Below are 21,408 nucleotides of genomic sequence, written 5' to 3'. Positions count from 1 at the left end.
TGACAGATCAGATGTTTACACTAAAAGAAATCCAGACTACCTGTTATGAACATAAGGTATCCCTTCAAGCGTTGTTCCTAGATTTTAAACCAGACTATGATAGCGTTGAGCTCCTTGGGCATATAGCACTTGAAACCATAACATGGAGAGGATTCTTATCCGATAAATTTGAAGTGAACACAGGTCTTAGACAAGGAGATCAGTTTCCGTTATCCGCGGTACTTGTTAACTTAGGATTGGAAACAATAGTCAGAAATAGCCGAGTTAAAACAACCGGGTTCATCTTCAACAATGAGCATCAATGTCTGGCCTTCGCTGATGATTTTAGTGTTCTAACACAAACAAGAAAAGAGTTAAGAAATGTTATAAAAAGATTAGAAAAGGAGGCAAAATATTTTGACCTAGAAATAAACCAGGAACAATTAAAGTACATGATACCCGGGAAATAAAGAGCAAAAAGAAGAGGGACAACTTATATAATAGTATATATAATGTATATAATATATTGTAAGCCTTATATTATTGTATTATACATATACTACTTGTATTTTTAGCCCTAGGCATTCAAGCCCTTTTGAGATTTGTAAATAAAAAATTAATAAAAAACATGCGAAACACACATTTTTACATTAAAAGATAGGTCTATCCTAAAATTTATATTTATTTAACATACAACAACCCAAATTTGCAAAACCACCGAATTCTATTGAACGCATTAAGCACTTATTATTTGAAATTGAACAAATTTGTTCAATGTTCAATTAAGGGAATATTTAAATGTTTGTAAATTAGTTTTAGAATTTGTACATTTGTACAGAGCGCAACAGCAAATCGATAAATCCATCTGTTTTTGATTGAACGCGAGTGAGCAAGCGGGCCCGCTATCATAAAAACAAACATTTCATCCTTTCCTAAAGCACCTGTCATCCATTTATTTCATCCCTGATTTAACAGTCTCACTCAAATATCCCCGAGGACTCTAACCGCAACCATAAGCAACAGAATAGACATTTAGAATGTACAAATACGAATTACAAGTATGATGACTGGATTTTTTTTCTCTCCAATGACTGCCATATGGGAAGCTGACGTTAACTATCGCTGTGGTGGAGTATGTTAGCTCACAGAATTGCGTATTCGATAGAAGTAGGAATAAAGGGATGGTCGTGTTTAAAATAGAAACAAAATTTTGATATTTTTTCAAATAATTTAGCTTGTTTTGTGATATAACGTGGTAAGAATAGAATAGAATAGAATAGAATAGAGATATGCTTTATTGTCATGAAAAATTTAACAATTTTATAGACAAAGCTTACAAGAATCATAAATAAAAAATAAAAACAATAACAAATACAATTTACTAAAATTATATAAATCGTCAATATAAATAAAATATAATGAAGTGAAACAACAAACAGTAACAATCTATTGCAAAATTTAAAAAAAAATTGCAAATTGCATAATCTACCTTAAGAAATTTAATAAGTTAAGTTAAGCTGCTGCATATGACACTCAAATATAGATAAGATTCTACTTATACATAAGAATATTATACTGTAATTTCTTAGTTATTGGTTAAGAAACTCTGCTATTGAATAATATGGTCTTTCAGATAAATAGGCTTTTGTCATTTTATGGAACTCGGGGAAAGAGGTTGCAGATTTAAGTTGTGGACGGAGATGATTATATGTATAGTTATTATATAGAAGCAAACAGTTTCTAATATATATAAAGAAGGTAGTGTTAGAATCCTGTGATCTTTGAAGTAGCTTCTGCGTAGTATACTTATAAGTATAGTAATAGAAACTCTTTAAACGACAATTTTTACTTTTATTATCTAAAATTAACTTTTTTTTACCTTTTATTGATGTTTATTAACATTTTTCATTAACATTTTGTAGCGTCAAGATAACAAAGATCAAATAATCAGAGCAACAGAGATGAAAATCCTAAGATCCATAAGAGGTATCACACTCAGAGATGGGATACGAAACGAGGACACATTGAGAGAGCTAGGCGTTCAAGATGTAGTGAGATGGACAAGAGCACGACGACGCACGTGGATGGACCATGAATGTATGGCAAAAGGTCGAAGACACAGAAGGCCAACACCAAACGACTAATAGGCAGACCCAAAAAACGATGGTACAAGAGCTTGAGCTCAGGATTTACAGCAGAGACTGTAACAGAAGAAACAAGACATACCTAGTCCTATTAAAAGAAGAAGAAGAAAGAAGAGGAATTAACAGAGCTCTAGGAATGCTTTAAAATTGTACCCTACAAGGCGAAGATGTCAATATTTTTAATGTTTCGCAAAGTGTTATTTCTAGACTTGCTCCTTGCCACATCTCTAGAGGGTGGGGTAGGGGGTCGCGTATAGTGTCATTCGATAGGCGTTTGAAAAATATTAAACAGGTGTTTTTTAAATGCTTTTTTTTGGAACTGTATTTATCGAGATATTAGACGTTTCCAAAGTTTTCCTGAGGTATCAGAATAAATCGTATTTTTCCAATTACAGCGACATCCACCAACAACTTGAAAAAATTTCTCCAATAAAATAATTTATTTTTTCCGAAGAAATGCAAATCTGCAATAAAAAATTGGGATTTCTATTTAAGATTTCAAAATGAGCCCCGTCTCACCCTCAGGGGATAGAAGAAGAGGGTCGCGTTTGGTATTATTCGACTTTGGATTTAAAAAAAAAATATTGAACAAGCTTTTCGATCCGATGTAAATTTCGCGCAATATTCGACCATCTCTCTTCTTTTAATACCCCCGGAATATATACCTTATATTCTATGTAACAGGCCTAGATTAGTGTTGTTCTTCGACGATCTTAAACTTTTTGCTATCAAATTACTACATTGAACAAGAATATTTAATACCTCGTTGTATACCTAATATTTTTTGCCCTAAAACTTATTATTAGTCCTGTCGCCAGGGGGGTTACAACGGCCTCCTTTATTCAGATGGATTTGCACAAGTTTTTTTATGTATTTTGACCCGTAGAACACGACAGAGTCGAGTACGAGAATTCAAGCAATACGGTTGGATTTTGTGTTCGAGAGAACTGGTTACGGTTAGTTACAAAAACGTTTGGTATTTGGTGTTGTGAATATGACTAAAAGTGATGAAACGGTCCCACCAGATAGAGGAAAACAAGATGTAGAAGAGAACAACACGGAAATGATGATGACGGACGAGGAAGGTAACAGGAACAAGAGAAAAAGAGAGGAAAATAATCAGGTTGAAATACAAAATAATGACAAATCTAATAATAGCAAAATAGGGGTAAGTACACCTAATACTAATATATCTGAAAGGCCAATAAATTTTTATTCTGCTGCGGATGCCGGTCCATATTATGTATTCGTTCAGAATAACCACGGCCAGATCGGGAGGCTTCACCGTATTGGATCTGCGAGGGTGATTATGGGAGCGGTCCCAGAAATTAAAAATAATATTCTAAGAATGGATGTGGTAGGTATTAACAAAATCAAAGTTGAATTAAATTCTTACAGTAGCGCTAATTTATTAATAAGGTCAGAAAAGTTGAAAGAAAAAGGATACGAGGCGTATGTACCCACATTTTTTACCCAAAAAAAAGGAGTCATTAAACAAGTTGATATTGAATTATCAGAATCGGAATTACGCCAGATCATTAAACCTAAATTTGGAAATAATTTTGAAGTTTTATATGTAAAACGAATGAAAAGAAAAAATGGTGAACAAGAAATCATTACACCGACAATTATTGTTACATTTAAAGGACAAATGATCCCATCACAAGTAATTATAGAAAAACTTATTTATGATGTAGAAATCTATATTCCAAGGGTCGTTCAATGCAATAAATGCCTACGGTACAACCACGTTGCTGGCCAGTGTAGAGGAAGGGTGAGATGCGTATTTTGTGGGGGTGAACATGAAGCCGATGAGTGTGACCAAAAGGAAGAACCAAAATGTGTTTTATGTGGTGGAAATCATGCAGCAAAGGATAGAAAAAACTGTAATGAATTTTCAAAGCAAAAATCGGTTAAGAAAATGATGGTAATTGAAAACATTTCATACACAGAAGCTAAAGATAAATACGAAAACAGCTACGCAACCGTAGCCAAAAATAAACGAGACAGTCCATATTATACAACGGTCATAAATAAAAAAAAGGCGTATTGAAAACAATAACAATAGATCAGGTTATTCAGAAGAACATAAAAAAATTATTGAAATTCCAAGGTCATCGGCTTCAGTGGAATTTGAACAATATACAAGCATACCAAATTATAGATGCCAGGCCGAAGAGACACAAAATATAAATCAAGAAATGAAGGACTTCATGTTACACATGATTAAGAATATTTTACAAAAATACTTTCAAGTTTCACCAGATCAAAAATTGTTAGAGTCACTTAAAATAGATGTAAACCAGAGTCTTATATCGCAATTTTCTTAGTTTTACAATATAATACTAGATCTATAGTTCATAATAAGGGAAGCATAGAAAAATTTCTGTTAGACAAAAATATTTCCTTAGCTATTTTATGCGAAACTTGGTTAAAAAAAGAATATAAATTTTCTATTAGTAATTTTAATATTTTTAGACATGATAGAGAGGATGGATTTGCAGGCTCTGCCATATTACTAAAAAAATCATATGCATTCAGTAAAACTAAACCTTTTTTCAGAATAAATGACTTAATGTGTGTGTCTATTAAAATATTATTAGACAAAAATACTCAAATTAATATATATTCTATATATGCTAAACCAAATTTAAAAATAGGTGAGAGGGACTGGACTAAATTTTTTGAAAGTCTAGAAAAACCTTTTATTGTGGCAGGTGATTTTAATTGCCACCATAGTGTGTGGGGTTGCGGAAGGACTGACGTAGCTGGTAATAATTTACTCGCGGCAATAGAAAATACCAATTTAGTAATTCTTAATACTGGAGAGGAAACTTTGATTTCTACTCCACAGCAAGTTCATAAATCAGCAGTAGATATATCACTTTGCTCTAATGGAATTGCTACACTTTGTAATTGGAGAGTTGAACAAGTCTCTTTAGGGTCTGACCATTTACCTATTATAATTGATATATCTAATAACATAAGTGTAGATAAAAATGTAACAAATAGTCAAAAATATAATTTTAATAAAGCAGATTGGATGTTGTTTTCTCATATAGTAGAAAAAAACACAATAAAAAATGATAAAATTTCTTATGATCAATTTATTGAATATATACTTAATGCAGCGGATTTCGCTATACCATTAAAGAAAACAATAACCAACGCTAAATTTAATAAACATTGGTGGAACCAAGAGTGTACAAATATGATTAACTTGAGAAACGAAGCTCTTTTACGTTTAAAAAGAAATACAAACATAACAAATTTTATAGAATTAAGTAAGATAGAAGCACAGACAAAAAAAATTATAAAACAAAGTAAAAGAGCTTCGTTTAAAGATTTTTGTGCTAAAAAACTGAATAGAAACACTCCGTTAACCTTAATATGGAGTTATCTTAAAAAGTTGAAAAATACGTATAAAGAACCTGTTAGCAAGATAACTGAAGGCGACTGGAACGAAGTCTTCCTAGATAGAATAGCGCCAGCTTGGGCTGAGGAGGATTTAGAACATATATGGAGATTAAACGATGAGAGACAAAAAAATCACAAAGAAGACACTTTGTTAAAGCAATTCACCATAATGGAATTGGAGGATAATCTAAGTTCCCGTAAAAATTCTGCTCCCGGGTTAGACGGTATATACTATAATATGCTGTCTAACTTGCCCAAAAAATGTAAATACATTTTGCTAGATATCCTTAACTCAATTTGGGAAACTCAAGATTACCCAAGCAGTTGGAAGAGGTACGTAGTGGTTCCAATCCAGAAACCAAATAAAGAACCCCATTTATCAGATTCATACAGAGGAATCTCACTAGCATCATGTGTTTTAAAAACTTTGGAACGCATGATAAAAAGAAGATTAGAATCTTGGTTAGAAATTAATAAGAAGCTCCCACAGTATCAATTTGGCTTTCGCAGGGGACACTCCACAATGGAAAATATAGGACACTTAGTAACAGATATCAACACCTCCTTTTCAAATTCTAAATCAGTAGTTGGCCTCTTTGTAGACATAGAAAGTGCCTATGACAATGTAAACCTAAAAATTTTATTTAATCAGATGAAAAATATCGGTCTTAATATTGATTTTGCTAAACGAATTATAAAATTATACAGTAACAGAACAATTTCATTAAGAATAGGAAATAAAATAATAGGTGAAAGAAAAGTTAACATCGGTATTCCACAAGGCAGTATTTTAAGTCCCACACTATATTTGATATACACAGCCGAAATCGAAAGCAAAGTTCAAAATTATGTCAAAATATTAGAATACGCAGACGATATCATAATTTACAAAGACGAATGCGAAATCCCCTTCGGAAGCAATATGGTAGAGAAAGCGTATAGTGAATTAAAAAGCTGGTGCAATTACATAGGTTTAAATATTTCTAGTCAAAAGACAAGGCTAGTTATTTTCTCCAGAAAACGGCAGATACCGAATTCAGTAACAATCAAAGATATTACTTTTCAAGTTCAACCATCGATTAAACATCTTGGAATTATTTTAGATAGGAAGTTGCTATGGAAAGAACATATAGAACACATAGTAACAAAAACAGAAAAGGGCTAAAACATATTAAGAGCAGTAAATGGTTGTAACTGGGGAGCAGACCCTAACATTGCTCTTCTGTTATATAAATCATACATTAGATCCATATTAGACTACGGTTCTATATTCTATTCACAAGCTGCGAAATGCCACCTTCACAAACTCGACTGTATAGTAACTAAAAGTTTTAAAAAATGCATTGGAGCCATGATGAGTACACCAAATTCTAATTTAATGATTGAATGCTGCGAACCACCTCTGGAGTTAAGAAGAAAATACTTAACCGAGAAATTTCTGTGGAAAATTGTTTCTAGAAACAGTAATTTAATAAAAAAAATTCATCAACTTTTTATATCAGATCTTACCAGTACATACTGGAAAAGTAAAAAATCTTTATTAATAGTAGAAGCTTACAACCAATATTTGAGTATTAAAGAATTAGTACATACTACCGATATATTACCATATTTTGAACTAAATTCAAAAGATATTATTAACATTGAACCAATTTTCTTTAGGGATTATTCTCAATTTCCTCAACTCATTCGAAACCAATTATTTGTATCAGATGTTAATGATCAAGTACTTAACAGTTATCAGTTATATACTGATGCCTCAAAAAAAGATAGTAGAGTAGCGTGTGCAGTTTGGGATCCAAATATCGAATATAAAGTAACAAAAAGATTAAATGAACATTTCTCAATATACTCCGCAGAATTGACAGCTATTTTTGAGGCATTATTATATATAGAAACTAACTGCCATCAAGAAAATTTCATTATTTTTTCTGACAGCAGAAGCGCCCTAGAAAAATTAAATAAACTCCACAATAAAACCAATTTAAATTATATTGAACTAAATATAGCCAAAAAAACTATGGAATTAACGAACAGTGGAAAAATCATAAAACTAGCATGGATTAAAGCGCACTGCGGTTTGAAACATAATGAAATAGTCGACAACTTAGCAAAAGGGGCCCTAAATGTAAATTACATTAGTAATTATAAATGTACCCCATCAGATTTAAATATATTTTCAAAAAACCAAGTGAAGCAGGAATGGGAAAGTTGGTATAGTGAAAGTCACAAGGGAAAATTTTATAAAAACTTACAAAGTTCTATTCCTTCTTCTACTTGGTTCAAAGAGGGCATTTTCGAAAAAGCATTCGTCAAAACGATTTGTAGATTAAGATTTAATCACACTTTGGTTCCATCACATCTTTTTAAAATTAAATTAAGGCAAGATCCTTTATGTGATTGCGGTGAAATAGGAACAACGGAACATATGATCTTAAATTGTAACACCATACAGGATAAGGTACAACATTTAAATTATGAATTGAATAAATTCAAATGTATTAAAAATCCATACAATCTTGCCCAATTACTTATATCTAAAGATATAAAAGTATATAAAACACTGTATAAACACATTTGTAATATAGGTTTAAAATTGTAAATTATATGTATATATTTGGAAAAAAAATAATAAAAAAAAATAGAAAAAAAAGAAAAAAAAAATAAAAAAAAAATTAATAAAAAAATAGAAAAATAAAAAAAAATTAAAAAAATAAAAAAAATAAAAAAAAAAATTAAAAAAAAAAATTGAAAAAAAATAGAATTCAAAAAAAATTTAATTATATCAATAGGCAGAAGTTTTCCATCCGCAAGGTTGAATTGTGGATACTTTTGGCGCCAATTGATTAAGAAAAAATATATACATAAGAAAAAATATAATATATAAAACCAAACACTTTTGTTAACTACAATAAAAAAAAATGAAAAAGAAATTATAAAGTGCAGCAATTCATGAGCTCAAAATATAAAAATCGGTTAGGCGAATGGATCCAGTAATCCGCAGTCATTTTTTTCAACCACACACACACACACACACACACACACACACACACACACCGTAGAACACGAATTTTTTGGGTAACAGTTGATCCAGATGTCGATAAGATTGTTAAAAACAAAGAACTTGAGGAATCACATAACAGCAATTTTTCGCAAAACAAAACATTTTTTGTATTTTTTGGGTCATTCTAAGTAAGAAATGTTTTTACAAGTTTTTTCGTAAGATGCATAGTTTTTGACATAAACGCGGTTGAACTTTCAAAAAATCGAAACATTGCAATTTTTTGAACCCGAATAACTTTTGATTAAAAAATAAAATAGCAATTCTGCTGACCGCCTTTGAAAGTTCAAGTAAAATTCTATCGGTTTTAATTATTTTCATTGCTAAAGATTCATTTTTTTATTGCTAAACAAAGCTATCAACACATAGTGCTTGAATGATGTTTTCAATGCAGTTCACATTTAAAATCGAACGAGTAGGCGCACATACAGACACATAGTGTTTCCCGTGCCCAATGCATACCTTTAAGGGCCGGTTGTTCGAACGCTAATCAACAATGATCATTATTAAATATTTAATTACTTTCACCAAAACTGTCAATGTCAACTTTGTTTGGGTTGCTGAAAACATAATTAATTACAATTATGAGATTTATTATTAATTATGTTAATAATTATTGTTATATTAATTGATTATAGTCTCAGAATTGTAATTAATTATGTTTTAACAATTGACATTGAAAGTAATTAATTATTTGATAATGATCATTGTTGATTAGCGTTCGAACAACCGGCTCTTAATGTACGTAATATATGTAGAAATTCTGTATGCGCGCCTACTCTTTCGATTTCAAATTAGAAATGCATTGAAAACATCATTCAATCACTATGTGTTTATAGCTTTGTTTAACAATAAAAAAAAATAATTTTTAGCAATGAAAATAATTAAAATCGATAGAATTTGATTTGAACAATTAAATGCAGTAAGCAAAATTGCCATTTTATTTTTTAATCAAAATTTTTCGATTTTTTGAAAGTTCAACCGCGTTTATCTCGAAAACTATGCATTCTACGAAAAAACCTGTAAGGACAAATTTTGCTTAGCATTACCCAAAAAATACAAAAAAATTTTTTGATTTGCGAAAAACCGCTGTTATGTAATTCCTCAAGTTATTTGTTATCTTATCGACATCCGGATCAACTGTTACCCAAAAAATTCGTGTTCTACGGGTCAAAATACATAAAAAAGACTTGGGTAAGTCCATCTGAATTAAGGAGGCCGTTGTACCCCACTATGGCGACAGGACTATACTATATTCACAATGTATACAACAGTCATATTTTCGACATATCAACAATAATTTTATAAATTTTTCAAACGCTGTTGAAAACCGTAAACAAGTCATTCCTTAAATAAAGCAAAATAAGTATTCTGATAGGTAGAGGGACTTCTCTTACGAAGGTAGACTACCAAGAGGAAGAACACAGATGAGATGGGCAGATGACATAAAAACAATAGCTGGAAAAAATTGGAAATATGTTGCTCAGGATAGAGATTGATGGAAGGAGTTGCAAGAGGCCTATGTCCGTAAATGGACGACAGGAGAAAGCTAAGAAGAAGAAGAAGTATTTTGATGTTTTATTAGGCAATAAGTGTCTAAATTCAGTTCGGAACTTTCTACAAAATGTGCCCTGGTGACACCAACACTCTTTTCCGTCATTCCAAAATATTTTAATTTTTAATTTTAACATTTTTATAGTTGTTTAACATTGAGTAACAAGCACTCAAAGTTCAGCTCCCTTTTTATTCCTACTTCGTTGACTAGGGCAAGTAAATTCCATGTGTGCTTATAGGAAGGGCTACGGATGACCCTTAAGGGTGCTATCTGGATCGAGGGGTCCTCTTATATGATCGCTCAACCTCAGACTACATGAACATTCGGTCAACTGGGCCTTAGGGACTTTCGAAAAATGTACACCCGTGTTTGGCCGCTCAATGATTTATTGGCGCTATATGCCCAAATTGTTGCTATAACTTGTATTGCATTGTCTTTTCTTTTTCGTTTCTAGTTCAGTTGGTCTCTGTAGAAAAAATTATTTATTAAGGATTTTTTTTTGCAGAAATTTATCTACTTTCGTCCTTATACGACTATAAAGTTATCTTTGGATTTAACATCTAGTATTCCTAGAGAGGATAGAAAGCTTATAATAAACTGCTGGAAAAAATCTTAGGATCTTGATCCGTTCTTCTTCTTAGGGTGCCGTGCATTTCTGCGTAGGCGTGCATTGTTTTGTCAGGTGACTTGCTAGATAGTCAGGATTAAATTATTCTATTTTTAGCAGCAATGCGAAACATTTTATAATTATGGATTAATGTCCAATGGCGAATATTATGCAGCCATGACTTTTTTACGTCCTAGCCCTCTCTCACGGGAGCGTTCCAGTATTACGTAAAGCAATTTTTGAAGATTTTTGACCCCACTCTTCCCCATGTAACGCACCGTAACGTTTTCTTTACCCCTCCCCCTATCTAAACGTTACATAACACCCAAGTGACCATTTGAACCTAAATGGAAAACTAGGTTGCGAAAATTACCGGAAACTCGGTAAAAGAACTTTGTTATTATTTTAATCGCATTCGAGGTAATAATAAAAACTTACAATCATCATCCAGCCTCAAATGTCCACTGCTGAATATAGGCCTCCTCCCCTCGTTTCCAACCACGTTTATCCTGCGCCGTTCTCATCCAGTTTTTATTTAGCTTTCTTACGTCGTCAGTCCATCTTGTAGGCGGTCGAACGACGCTTCTCTTGTCTTCTCTTGACCTCCATTCCAGTACCCTTTTTGTCCATCGCCCATCTGTCATTCTGGCTATTTGTTCTGCCCATCTCCACTTCAACCTGGCTATCCTTTCGATGACGTCAGTCACCTTTGTTCTTCTCCTGATTTTTTCGTTTCTGATTTTGTCTTACAGAGTTATTCCTAACATTGACCGCTCCATTTTTCTCTGCGTTACTCTTAGTTTGGTAGCCGAGGCTTTAGTTTAGGTAAGTGTTTCTGATCCGTACGTCAAGACTGGGAGGACGCACTGATCAAATACCTTTCCCTTTTATTCATGTGGGCAACTCACTTTTAACAGTTTCTCTCAGTTTTCCAAATGCTGGAAATGCTTCCTTTATTGTTCTTCTCATGCATTCTTCTATTTTATCCTTTTTAATAAAAACTTAAAATAAAATAACATATTTATTATTTCAACACTTTATTTTGCTTAGTAAAAATTGTTGTATAACGAATAATATACGATGTTGCCAGTAGTTTCTTAAAAATAGTGAAAACAATGTGTAAAACTTTTTGTTCTTCAACGCCCTGTATCGTGAAAATGCATGCCGTTACAAAAATTATTTAGTAAGCAAACCCCAATTATTTTTCAATTTTTCACCTATCCTAGAGATCGTGTTACCTTTTTCTGAAACACCCTGTATAATATAAGAAGGCACAAGGCACTTATGGAATAAAAGTATTTCTGTCCTTGTTTTAAACAATTTAAAAAACGCAGAGACCCGTAGATTTTCATATATAACAAGCTGTAAATGCGAGCATTGTCATAACGAAAACTTTGTATATTTACGTATTTTAATTCATAATATCGAAAATTTCTATTATGAAAAGTAGTTTAGAATTAATAATTATGTTTTAGTGTGAAATTATATCATTCTAATTTAAATGTTATGAACTATAAAGGTAGTTTACTCTTGATCGAAATTTATATTTTTTATATACCTCGTATAAAATTAATAAAATTTTATACAAGGTGTCCCAAAAGTAGTGGAACGGTCGAATATTTCGCGAACTGAACATCGGATCGAAAAACTGAAAAATACCTGTTCAATCATTTTCAAAAATCTATCCAATGACACCAAACACCAACCTCCACTACACCCCCTGGAGGTGGGGTGGGGGGTAACTTTAAAATCTCAAATGGAAACCCCTAGATTTTCTTGCAGATTTGGATTCGTTACGTAAAAGTAAGCAACTTTTATTCAAGACACTTTTTCGAACTGTGGATAGATGGCGCTATAATAGGGAAAAACGATTTATCCTGATACCATGGGTAAATTATAGAAACGGTCTAATATCTCGATAAATACACTTCCAAATAAGAAACCAAACAAAATTTTTTTGGACTTTTCGAAAACCTATCGAATAACACTAAACATGACCCTCCAACCCATCCCCCTGGAGGTGGGGTGGGGGGTAACTTTAAAATATTAAATAGCAACCCCCACTTTTTATTACAGATTCGGATTTATCATGAAAAACTAAGCAACATTTATTCGAAACATTTTTTAGAATTGTTGATAGATGGCGCTTTAATTGGAAAAATACTATTTATTAGCGCCATCTATCAGCATTTTTAAAAAATGTTTCGAATAAATGTTGCTTCATTTTTCATGACGAATTCGAATCCGCAATAAAAAGTGGAGGTTGCTAAGTGTATTTCTCGAGATATTAGACCGTTTCTATAATTTACCTATGGTATCAGGATAAATCGTTTTTCCCAATTATAGTGCCATCTATCCACAGTTCGAAAAAATGTCTTGCATAAAAGTTGCTTACTTTTACGTAACGAATGCAAATCTGCAAGAAAAACTAGGGGTTTCCATTTAAGATTTTAAAGTTACCCCCCACCCCACCTCCAGGGGGTGTAGTGGGAGTTGGTGTTTGGTGTCATTGGATAGATTTTTGAAAATGATTGAACACGTATTTTTCAGTTTTTCCATCCGATGTTTAGTTCGCGAAATATTCGACCGTTCCCCTACTTTTGGGACACGGTTGCATCATAAATCTTAGAACAAGAAGAGCTTTTTATGAAGAATAACTTTTATTTGTCAAATTAAAAATAAAAGAGTTATAAATGAAAATGTTCTTGGTATCCATAATTTGAGAAAAATCTTCAAATATTTTTTTCCATTAGAAGGATGTACACAGACACAATACTGGCTAGTGATTTTAGTCAATAATTTTGCCAATTCGACAAAAAAAATAATTTCTAAATAGTTAATAATTATTACTAAATAATTAGTAATTTTGCCAATTTCGGCAAAATTCTCAAAAAACAAACAAATTACCTTCTACAATCACTATCCAGTTGTGTCGAGTTTAGGGAACGACTAGGTATTACCAGTGTGCGTCTTGGAAGAGTGTTGCCATCGTATACGCTAAAAGCTGATTGGCTCCGCCATCTTTTGCTCAGATTTCCGGATTAATTTGGAAGGGGTAAACAGATGATCAGTTGTTTATTTTTCGTTTACTCTGGTTTAACCTCACTTAACTAGATAGATCGAGAAATATTAAATTACTATTACTATTATCCAGGTTGAAAAATGCCTTCCTCTAAGGTAAAAGGTTGCGAAGTCGATTGGGGAAAAATAATGTGAAAATGAATTCTTTCCCAAAAGAATCTGAACGACGGAAAGTATGGATTAAAAATATAGGGTTAAAACAAGATCCAAACAAATATGCTGTTGTTTGTGAAGTAAGTTCTTCAAGTAAAATTAATTGAGTATTTGCATCTGATGCATTCTCTTTATAATATTTATATCATTAAAAAATATTGTATTCAATTTTTGAATGTTTAGGAACACTACTTCTGACATGTGGAAAAAAGTTAGACAAGATGGCAGCAGAAAATTAAAATGCAATGCTGTACCAACAATATTTAGAGAAGAAAGCGAAAGTATTTAATTATTTATATTGGTTTTTTGTTTATTCACCAATTTAACACCTATAGATATTTGTATAACAAGAGAGCGAAGTGCACCTTTTCCTCCCAAGAATAAAGTTTACTAGTTTACTACAGTAATCATTCAAGGGAGGAAAAGGCACTTCTCCCATGTTATACATTTTTCCACCTCCCTCAAATAAGTCATTTTTTCATTTTTAAAATATTTATATAACTGTTGATTGAATACATGAATCATAATTGAATACAGGAATTTGTGTATTCAATCAACAATAGAACTAACAAAATTTATTAGAGAACTAAAACTAACAAGTAGGTACAGTATAACTATCAAATTATTAATGAAAAATTTTTAAATCAAAATAACAATTTACTGTTTTTACCATTTTGCAACATCTATAAATAAAATTTAAAATGTATGGATACTTACCTAATAGAAAATTAGAGTAATAGTATAGGGTGTCAATAAGTTATTTCATCTATGCTATGACATAGTATGACGTCAACATCACTTTTACTTTTACTCCCTAGGGATTAAAAGTACTTTGTTTCCCTAGGGAGAAAAAAATATGACTATGCTCCCTACAATGAGGCCAGGAAATATATACTTTGGATAGAGGTAGGTGGGAAAATCTGTTTTATTCAGTTATTGTGATTTGTTTCTTACAGACAATCAGTTTGTTCTAGCACGAGTTTCAAACGGTCTGAAACCATTAGCGAATAGTGGACCAGCGCGAGTAGAGGGGATAGCACTCTTAACTGTATTATGTTCTCTCACTGACCAACTGTTTGCTGACTAGTTCGACTGTTTGCTAGAACAAACCTATTATTCAAACAAAATGTCCTCTACGTCAGACTGATCAGAATTTTAAAAATGTGTCATATCAATCAAATCAAAAAATTTCAAAAATTGTTCCTGTAACCATTTTTAGTGGAAATAATAACAGTACTTATATTGGATCAGAGAGCCACCCAATTCATTGTTAAAGTATGATAAACTAAAAGTTAAACAATTAGGCATGCACTTCATATTATATTTAATGAAATATAACCCACTGGTACTCGTACAAACTTGACGGCAAGCAAATTCAACAAATTGTTCCTCATTTATTAGTTTTTCACTACCGTTAAGTTTGGTAACAAGCGCTGTTGCCAAATAAAAACATATACAGTCGGAAAAATGAAAGAATACCCATGAACGATCACATCAATCACATATTTTGTATTTGCTGTTTTTTTTTTATAAATAATAAATGAGAGAGATAGATTATTAATAATCTGAATAATATGTGATTGATGTGATCGTTCATGGGTATTCTTTCATTTTTTCGACGGTATGTATTTACCACAGCAACTACAGGTGACACTGTTTCTCTTTGTCTTTAAGAGTGTGAAACAAAGATAACTACAGTGGGAAAAATAAAGAATACCCATGAACGATCACTTATTTTGTGTTTCCTATCTTTTTCTATAACAAACGTTTATTATTTATAGAAAAAGACAACAAACATAAATTAAGTGATTGATGTGATTGGTCATGGGTATTCTTTCATTTTTCCAACTGTATTTGTAATATACGCTGAGCTCGTAGGTAGAGGGGATAATTAAAAAATCGCGAGAGCCAGTAGTGACAAGTCTGTAAACCTTTACTGGAAATTTGACATCATTGTCAAAGTGAATAATTTAAAATTGAAATTAAAAACATTAATTATAAAAAATATTAGTTGGTCAAAGCTGTGGTATATATTTTTATCTTAAGTATACTTACGGTTTAAATACTGAATTAAGTTTTTTTAATATTTTGTAATATCTAATTATAATTAGATATAAATCATCTAAGCGCCATCTACACGATAATTGTGAATGTATCTGAAGTAAGAAATTAATATTTCATTAAGAGAACGTTAAAACAGTTAGCAAAATTTTTAAAAAATCGATTACAATTTAATTACTTTTTTGCGTTGTAAATATTAAGCGATAAAATTAAATAATAAATTTAAAAATTACTGGTGAAAGTTGAATTAGTAATCCGCTAGGAGCGACACCAGCGAAGCTCAGAGCTTATAAGTGGGTGCGTTTGGACGACCATAGCGGCTGACTGTCAGCAGAAATCGGCTGAGTGGTTGTATCCAGCTGTGATAGGGAAGCTTAGTAAATCTCTCAGCGGCTGACTTCCAGCGGTGACGTCTGACAGCTACTGCTGGCTCAGCTGTCCAGCCGCTGTGGTCATCTGAACGCACCCAGTGTCACTCATGTTTTCCTATAGTATAGAAGGCTTAGATAGAAGGTTATGTAAGATTTTTGTTTGTTTATTTTTTCTTCTTCTTTTGTGGCCTTTGGAAGCTGTGCCCATTTAGCCAGCAACATTTCTTAAAATTAATGCCTAACTAAACCTACCATACAAGAAAACCATTACGAACCTAAACGACCAATCAAGGATACGGAAGGGAAAGTAAAGTTATTTAAAAAATAAACTGTTGTTAAAATATAAACTAAATAAATAAAATATAAATTGAAAACAATAATTTGACATTATAAATGTAACCTCCAATATTATGACAGACGTCAGTTACCATGACATCATATATTATACTCGTCACTAATTCTAGCCAATGAAATGCTTGCTGTAATAGGAATGGCATATCAAAAAAATCTGACTATTCTCTATATATTTTTTCAAATTTAGAATATGGCAACAAGGGGAAAGTTATGTGCATTCCTCATTGTTTGACTTTTCCTATTGGGACCGTGCAAGTTCGGAAAAGCGACCTCTATTTCTACGCTCTGTACTTTTATTCGCACTTTTAATTATATTGGCCAATTATATTAGTCCTGGTTGCTGGATAATTGTCAAGACCATAGTCCAAAAAAATAATAAGAAGAAAAAAATAAGATGCAGGTTATGTTTAGCAAACGTAAACAATTGTATGTAGTAAATAAAATCCGTTATTAAAATGCAGTACTGCAAGCAAAATACAATTAATTAAATTTACCTTTATATAATAATTGCATATCATATCAATATTGTGGAGCAATATATAATTTTTCTGAGTCAATGACAGAAGGTATGAAATATACGTCAATTTGACAATTTCAATTGACAATATGAATTATTTAAGATAGTTGCAATATTTCTCCGCGACTCGCGCACGGTCGTTTCTCGTTTCCCTTTCCAAGTACTTGCACACCGCGAATATCTTTAGTATCAGGTCATCGTACAATACAAATACTTCCTGCAATGATTGGAAGTAATGCAGAACAAGAATTGAATTTGGAATCGCCGAGAAAAGGATTGCTGTACAAAATAAGAAAGTATATAAAGGACAACCAACATCTTCCATAAGCGATCAAAATTGTATAACTGAAATTCAGGAAATAGATTCTGCTCCACCTTTAGGTATAAAAAATATTTTGACATTTTTTTTTATTTAATACACAATTTAATTTACCATCTGATCATGAAGCTATAAGTAAATGGTGTGAATGTTGAACACATGAGGGAGAAGCTGCCATGTGGCAACTCTCCTGTATAATATATTTTATATTAGTTCACATAAATAGTTAATTTATTAAGTCTGTTGGCCATGGTTTCTTCAGTCACCTTTCAAATCCAGGAGGGGTATTTAGCAGTCTTGATTCGTTACTTGGATGATCCGTTGTCCATCAAGGAAGTTTCTTGTGATTATTCTAATTTCTTCCTCTACCAAGGATGTGGCAGAGTCATCTTGTATAGGGTTTTGTTCAAGTGTAAACACTTTTTTGCACCAGTCCAGAGCTGTCTGCCAGCGCTGTCTTGAATAGAAAGGTGGTCTATTTTTTATACCACTGGCATTCCAGTGAGACTTGCACCAGTTTCTGGATACATGTAAACGTTACTTTATTTTATGTAAATATTATTTTCATTCTAGAATCAAAGGGAGACTCTTTTAACAGGTAAATGACGCTATCATTCTTTTTGTTCTAGAAAAACTGTAAATAGTATTTAAGGCAACGATTGTGAATGAGTGAGAAGTCTAATAAAGCCACGACGAGATACTGTATTAGAGCGTACGATTTGGAGGTATTTTTGATTAGATAAATTTTGTTAAGTACAATATAAATTAGATTTGATAATGTGTAGTATTTCCTAATAAATTAAATACTATTAAGTGTTTATTGTTCTTGTAAGTTAGTGTGGTAAATAAATAATATGAAGTAAGTCTGTGTATTTAAATTAATATAAGTGTTCTTATTTAAAAATAAATAAAGTCAATTCAAAATAAATATTAATGCCTAAAAATCAAATTAGTAAAGTCGCTCACATGTCACTAGCAAAGAAACTTGTCAGCTTTTTGTTTCCGGTTGATTTGGATAGGTTAAGAATTTAAAGTGGTAACACTACATGTTAAATCAATCATTTTAAATTGTTTACAGTTTTACTTACAGTAGGAGATGTAACATACTTTTGTTTACCAGTATGCAAAAATTAAAAAATCTTTCATAGATATTGATTCACCACTCAAGAACTAACAAATTGTGAAGAGCACAAATATGCCTGTACTTCGTTATCTGTCCAGGGCCGATATCAATTGATTGTCACAATATTGTATAGGTATAGAATAATTCATTTTATTACAATTAACAGTTTTTAGGTTTCCATACTTCTAAAGGAAAAACGGACCCTTATAGGCTCGCTATATACTTATTCTATGGCCAAAAAGCGGTAGTGAGAATAGAAGACATAACATCAGAAGAAATAGAAATGAAAAAAAAAAGGTGTTCGACAAGGGTGTATACTTTCACCAATATTATTTAATATATAGGTACTCGGAAGACATATTAAGTAAGACAATGGATGAAATAAACATAGGCATTAGAATTAATGGCATGATCATAAATAACCTGAGGATGATACAGTTCTTTTAGCCGAATCACATGAAAACCTACAGATACTGCTTACTTAATAAAGTGACCGCAGTAAGTGGAGAATATGGACTATCGCTTAACATAAGCTTTATTCCAGCAATGTTCCATTAATTTTATGTCTCTTCCACATTAACCAAGAAGAGGTGTTGAAATTTCTGATACATTTCCAGTGGATACATTACCAGCTATTCGTGATGAATAATGAGTAATACAGACTTAAAAATTCATACAGACCTAGCAGTCATTACTCAGCTTTTGATTAAAATTGACAAATCTAAACGCACAAGTGGTCTATTACTTTTCTGTCCAAAAAACGTTTATATGTTTTTTGTCATTTTGAATTAAACACCTATAAGTTCGTTTATGCTTTATGTTTCTAGCTTGATTCTATTTTTGAAGTTATTAGGTGCGATTGGGAAAAATGTTGTGAGTTTGTTATAAAACTAACAGTATGCACTATTGTGCACACAGAAAATATAAAGTTAGTTGCTAAATCTTTCAAGTTATGTATCGGTGGAAATAAAGTGTGACCAAATATATTGGTGTTTTTAGTAAATATATGTTTTATAATTTTTTAATTTGTGCTATTCTTTTAATGAAATTTTTTGGAAAGTAGTAAGTATTAAAATTTAATTTAATATTTAAATAAATTACAAATAAACTGTTTGTTTTGAATCTATTTATTTCCTTGAAATAGTTGAAATCATATATACAGTAGACGCTCTCTTAACCGACCATGACGGGAGCTGCCCATAGGTCGGATAATCAAAAAGTTGGTTAAACCGAAAATCTTTAAAACCACCCTCAGAAAGACATTACATGTGTAACTCTATTAAAAATATATATATTTTATGATCTATAAACAAAAAAGTAGTATGTACATATAGTCCGTCCACTATAACTTTTCCCATGGGTCACGATTCATTTTCAAACAAATTAAGTCAAAATATAAAGTGAAACGAATGTCGATGTGTATATACATATGTAATTAACAATATCACTCACAAGACAAATTATGAAACTTGTACGACCTCTAATCTAAAAATAAGTATCATCCAAAAAGGTGTAGGGTCGGTCGGTTAAGAGGGCGTCTACTGTAAGTATAACTTACATACATAAAAGTACACACACTATTTTTTAATCCATGTTTAAACACTGGTTATGTCACTAGTATTAAAAGAGGCACCTAAACACATTTTGCAAATTATCACAAAAACTAATCTTGTAAGTAACAGACCAGTTTAGCTCCAGCATCCTCATCTGATCTTCCCCCTTTTCTAGCAACAGTTTATGCCTGGGAGAATCCACCTGCAGAATAACTGATAAATGCTTATACTTTTCATTAACAATAACCATACTAACTCCTTCCACGCTATGTATTCTGCTTTACTATTTTGACCAGCTTCTTAGCTTATTCCCAGTATCTTCCACACATCCGAACCTAAATGACTTAAACTCATACTCTCACCTTTTCTATAGAATTATCACAATACCGTTTTAGTTTTTTAAGAAGCAAATGATATTTTTACACAATCAGTGTGAAACCAATTATTGCAAGCTCCACTGCAGCCCATCCATAATGAGACCAGAATTTTGTTTACAATGATAGTTTCTGTTATGAATTAAAGTCTTTTTTCTCCGAATCAATATTGCACTATCTATAGGCACTTCAGACTTTCTCAAAACAAGCAGTTCTAATAAAAGAACATAACATTAATTTAATCAAAATATAATTTTTCATTTTTTGCAATGTTTCTATATAACCTCAATCTTCTTTTTACAACTGACTTATGTAAAATTTATATTTTTGTGTGCGACTAGGGCAACCAGTGATCACTGAGGGCGGCCATATTTTGCTCTGCTTTCCGGGCTTGGCTACACTCTCCCTGGACGCACTCTGGGTATTACATAATATTTTAATTTTATAGCAAATGGAACAGTCCATTTATCATAAAGGGGAGGCCGTATTTATACTGGTATAAACCTTTTTAAAACTGTTAATAAATTATTGCTTTTAAAATATTTATACTCAAATTGTATTTTTGAACATCTTATTTATTTTATGTAATAATTAAATTCACTATCAAATGTCATTGATGTTTTATTAATACTTAATTTAAAATTTAGTTTGACATTCACGAAGTGTCAAACTCAAATGTAAATAACCTATGCTTGGCAAATCGAGATTTAAAAAAAAGTAGCCTACTTCCTAATCAACC

The 21,408-nt window shown here is 31.8% G+C and overlaps 1 long non-coding RNA gene across 1 annotated transcript; it reads left to right on the top strand.

Annotated features, from left to right (window-relative positions):
* Nucleotides 1-13,718: 13,718 nt before the first annotated feature.
* On the top strand, nt 13,719-18,482 carry LOC126879990 (uncharacterized). The gene is made up of 2 exons (XR_007696368.1): nt 13,719-14,077; nt 18,249-18,482. It is a non-coding gene; the product is annotated as an uncharacterized LOC126879990 (long non-coding RNA).
* The last annotated feature ends 2,926 nt before the right edge of the window (nt 18,483-21,408 follow it).

Source organism: Diabrotica virgifera, chromosome 2 (genome assembly GCF_917563875.1).
Source record: "Diabrotica virgifera virgifera chromosome 2, PGI_DIABVI_V3a".
In the NCBI taxonomy this organism is placed as follows: domain Eukaryota; kingdom Metazoa; phylum Arthropoda; class Insecta; order Coleoptera; family Chrysomelidae; genus Diabrotica; species Diabrotica virgifera.
The sequence above is the reverse complement of the archived record's forward strand: the minus strand, read 5'-3'. Positions and strand labels throughout refer to the sequence as shown.